The sequence below is a fragment of the Limulus polyphemus genome, unplaced genomic scaffold (genome assembly GCF_000517525.1).
Source record: "Limulus polyphemus unplaced genomic scaffold, Limulus_polyphemus-2.1.2 Scaffold1075, whole genome shotgun sequence".
NCBI lineage: Eukaryota > Metazoa > Arthropoda > Merostomata > Xiphosura > Limulidae > Limulus > Limulus polyphemus.
The window spans coordinates 309,541-314,781 of record NW_013666685.1 but is presented as its reverse complement, the minus strand read 5'-3'; the positions used below and the strand labels follow the sequence as shown (position 1 = coordinate 314,781).

The window sequence follows — 5,241 nt, the reverse complement described above, 5'->3', positions numbered from 1 at the left end:
AAACAAGCTTTTTGTGACTTGATATCTGGAAACAGGAACATTTTAACTTTAATTATGATCTTCACGAAAGGCGGAATGTGGTAACAGTTGAGAAAGAATATGGGTTCTGAAAGTCTCTACAGGGAAATTGTTGACATGCTTACGGTATGTGTTTTCTTGTAGCATGATTTTATGTATTGCCACTAAGCTAAATGATATGATTTCCAAGACGTAATGTACATATAAGCCTTAGAATTGATAAACCAATTGACAAGTTGTGGATAATGGATGTTTTGAGTTAATACAAACAAATCAACGAAGTGGTTGAGTTAACATAATATTGATGATAGCTTTCACAGTTTTGATACATGTAGTTAGATTACACAATAGTTATGTTAATTTTAACATGTAAAAAACAACAACAACACCATACAAACAGCGTCTCCCTATCTTTGATATTTCAAAAACAACTTTTCAGACAACGAGTGGTTCCAGCCCTCATAATAGCCACATATCTGTATGAACAGCACTATAAAATCCGAGATGTTTAAGTCAGCAACTAATAGTACTGGACAAATGAAAAATATAATTCACCGTTCTATGTACTAGAAGTAAGAACATATTATCCTTATTCCCTGTTTGTTATTCTGTTAAAGTTGAAGCTTAGTTGGATTATTGAATTTATACACTTGTATGCCATTTAACACGCATGCTTAGCCTTGACAAGCGCCAAATGAGACACGACATAACTGGAGGAACCTAAATTTAAACAAAAATACGGCTAAAGTTTTAGTTTTTATTTTATCAGAATTCGAGGTTTGCAAATAAAAGATTAATTCGAGGTATTACGTAACCATACAGTCACGGATGCAATTTTTAGTGAAGCGGTTGAATAATTTCAGCCCTTTCAAAGTTCTTATCTTCTAGCTTCTTAAGACTAACTACGAGATAGATGACAGGAAAAAAAACCGAATAGAGGAAAATTGCATAATTGATAATAACAAGTGTAACTCTGAAATAATTAATGATTGTAGAAATATTAAAGAAAGTGGTCTATATATATGATTATAGGTACAATTAAAACGGTTATTATTACTATTAGGGTTCAAAACAAATAATTTTACGAACATTTGATGCTGTTCTGCAAGCTTAAAGTGGAAATATTAAACGTTCATATTATTCCGTTATAACGCGTGTAGTTACTTACATCGTGAAGTTTCAGTATTTTAAAATGTATGACGTTAATACATTGTTAAAACGGTAGATTTCTTTCTGTTGTATATGTAACAGAGATATCATATTAATACGTTGTTAAAATCGTAGATTTCATTCCATTGTATATGTAACACAGATATTATGGTAATACATTGTTATGACGGTAGGTTACATTCCATTGTATATGTAACACAGATATCATACTAATACATTGTTAAAACGGTAGAGTTTCTTTCTGTTGTATATGTAACACAGATATTATGTTAATACGTTGTTATAACGGTAGGTTACTTTCCATTGTATATGTAACAGAGATATCATACTAATACATTGTGAAAATGGTAGGTTTCATTCCATTGTATATGTAACACAGATATTATACTAATACATTGTGAAAACGGTAGGTTTCATTCCATTGTATATGTAACACAGATATCATACTAATACATTGTTAAAACGGTAGGTTTCATTCTATTGTATAAGTAACAGAGATATCATATTAATACGTTATTAAAATCGTAGGTTTCATTCCATTGTATATGTAACAGAGATATCATATTAATATGTTGTTAAAATCGTATGTTTCATTCCATTGTATATGTAACACAGATATCACACTAATACATTGTGAAAACGGTAGATTTCATTACATTGTATATGTAACACAGATATCATACAAATACATTGTTAAAACGGTAGGTTTCATTCCATTGTATATGTAACACAGATATCATATTAATACATTGTTAAAACGGTAGGTTTCATTCCATTGTATATATAACACAGATATTATGCTAATATGTTGTTATAACGGTAGGTTTCCTACCATTATTTAACATAGGTATCTTTGTATTTGCAAGATGGATATTTGTTTATTTGTTTTTAGCGCAATGCTACACTATGGGCTATCTACGCTCTAATCACCGCGGAAATCTAACCCCGGATTTCAGCGTTGTAAGTTCGTGAACTTATCCACCGGTGGGCAACATGGATATAGATGGCGTATGGAAGGAACTCAGGTTGTTTCGATTCTTTAGAGTAGAAATAACTGTTCCGAGGAGGAAAACTATTAATTATTTAATAAATCATGCAATTCTCTGTATTGTACAGTTTGCTGTTGTTTTCTTTGTGCAAGGATCAGGACAGGTTCTCTGCACTCTTTCCCATCTGGGAATTGAACCCTGGATTTTAGCGTTGGAAGTCTGTGACCCACAGGTTAACTTACAATTTTAAAACGACTTGTCCATGTTTATTATGAAGAAACGGAATAAAAAATGTCGTAAAATATTTTGACATGTATTTTAAAAATCTCCTAATTCCTTGGTGTTTTAATTACACTTACAGTTATTTTACACACACCTCTCGGTGGTTCAGTGATAAGTCTGGGGGTTTTAACACCAAAAATCGGGTTACGACTCCCGCGATGGGCAGAGCAAAGAAAACTCATTGTGCATTTTTGTGCTGAACAACAAATAAACACATTATTAGAAGTAATTGTATAAAAACACATTATTAGAAGTAATTGTATAAAAATACATTATTAGAAGTAATTGTATAAAAATACATTATTAGAAGTAATTGTATAAAAATACATTATTAGAAGTAATTGTATAAAAATACATTATTAGAAGTAATTGTATAAAAATACATTATTAGAAGTAATTGTATAAAAATACATTATTAGAAGTAATTGTATAAAAATACATTATTAGAAGTAGTTGTATAAAAACACGTTATTAGAAGTAATAGTATAAAAACACGTTATTAGAAGTAATAGTATAAAAACACGTTATTAGAAGTAGTTGTATAAAACACGTTATTAGAAGTAGTTGTATAAAACACGTTATTAGAAGTAGTTGTGTAAAAACACATTATTAGAAGTAGTTGTATAAAAACACATTATTAGAAGTAGTTGCACAAAAACATATTATTGGATGTAGTTGTACAAAAACACGTTATTGGATGTAGTTGTACAAAAACACGTTATTAGAAGTAGTTGTATAAAAACACGTTATTAGAAGTAGTTGTATAAAAACACGTTATTAGAAGTAGTTGTATAAAAACACGTTATTAGAAGTAGTTGTATAAAAACACGTTATTAGAAGTAGTTGTATAAAAACACGTTATTAGAAGTAATTGTATAAAAACACGTTATTAGAAGTAATTGTATAAAAACACGTTATTAGAAGTAGTTGTATAAAAACACGTTATTAGAAGTAGTTGTATAAATTGCTGTTTTTACTACTGATCACTTTTCATACAATTGAGTTTCTTTGTTTGTTTAATTTCGCTTATCTCGAGGGCTATCTGCGCTAGCCCTAACTTAGAAGTAATAAACTAACAATAAAGTAGTCAACATTACTCACCACCAACTCTTGGCCTACTCTAATCAAATAGTGAGATTGATCGTTACATTATAACACCCCCACGACTGGTAGGGTGAGCATGTTCGGTGATGGGATTGGAGCCCGCGACCTGCAGATTTTGAGTCGATTACTATAACCACCAGGCCATGCTAGGTCTTGTACCATTGAGTTAATTCATTGAACTTTAATTGTTTTTTGTCAATACTTAAATTCTCGTTTGAAGCACTTGTGGTTTTTAGTTTGTTTTAGTCTTCGTGGTAACGAAAAATTCATTATTTCCCATTAATTAATTAATTAATCTTTACCGTTATTTAAGTAACAAACTTCATTCTAAAAGTAAAACAACAAAAACTCTGAATTAATTTCGTAAAATATTTCATGACTTCTGTAGCTCGTATTCAGTATTGAAATCGTCCATTAATGACAGTAAAACACTCGATGATGCTAAGTAAGCCTATCAAAGCATAGTGTTTAAAAAAGAAAAACGTTTTTAAACATATTTACTTGTCTATCCATAAATAAGCAAAAACAATGTGACAAGAGATATCTATAAATTAGTAGATAAACTGCTTCATCACATCATTGTAGACTATGTTGTTTTTTTAAAAAACTTAGATATCGGTATTGTTGTTTAGCCGAAGAGAGAGATTTGACTTCACTTAATGAATACGCTGCTTAACGTCTGGAATTTTCTTCAGAATTTTAGAACAGTTTCGGCAGTATATAACGCAAGATATGCTACAGAAATGATTCTTTATTTGTGAGTCTCTTGCAGTGAATTATTGAGACTCATAGTAAGCTACACTGAATCCGAAATACTGCGAAGTTATTTATTGAGTTTGTTTGTCAGTTATTTTGTAAAATATTGTGATTATTGGGTTTGTGTTTCGACAAAGAAACAGAGATAAAAGAGAATTAATAAGTAAGTGAAATTGTTTGTTGTATTATTAGCATCTACTGAGAACTTAGGCCTATCGGTGAACATTAACTAATCTACATTCCCCATGAATAAGAAAGGTCCACCGTTCGAAAGCACTTGGGTTACAGGGTTTTTTATCATTTTGTATCAAGACTTCTTGAACCTACGTGTTTTCCTGATGTCATGAATTAATCTACTTTGTAATTGAAGAAAAAATATTTTCGTTATCATTAAGTGATATCTCTCTCTTTCTGTTCACATGCATATATTTGAAATTACAGACTTAACTGTTATGACAGCCGTAATCTGTGGTATATGAATTTAGTTTAAATCCTTAACTCTATATTATCAAATTTTAGGTCGTTTATTCGCGTATTCTTGATGTACAAATACAACTTCTGTAAATAATTAACTTTTGATAGAGTCATTCACAGTTAATTAAGTTAGAATTATGGTTATACTTTTATAACGTGCTTGTATACCAATAGACATCACGGTTAAATGTTGCAGCTACTATACTCAGGAGAGAAGCACAGTTAATAATAAAGAACTAATCAAAGATAAGTTTCATCTAAAATTGAAATCTATAATCTGAATAGAATATAACAGTTTACACTTGTAATAATATCTTTTTAGCTCAAACCAGCATTTTCCAAAATGTGGGGTGCACTCCCGGGGGAGAGGGAGCGAACGATTAGGAGTCAATAGTGCAATAATGTAAAATTAAGCGTTTTGATATATATATATATATATATATATATA

The 5,241-nt window shown here is 30.4% G+C and overlaps 1 protein-coding gene across 2 annotated transcripts in view; it reads left to right on the top strand.

The window, feature by feature from the left end:
* LOC106462020 (probable serine/threonine-protein kinase DDB_G0282963) overlaps positions 1 to 5,241 on the top strand; it is a 142,620-nt gene that overhangs the window by 26,226 nt on the left and 111,153 nt on the right. The window lies entirely within an intron of this gene.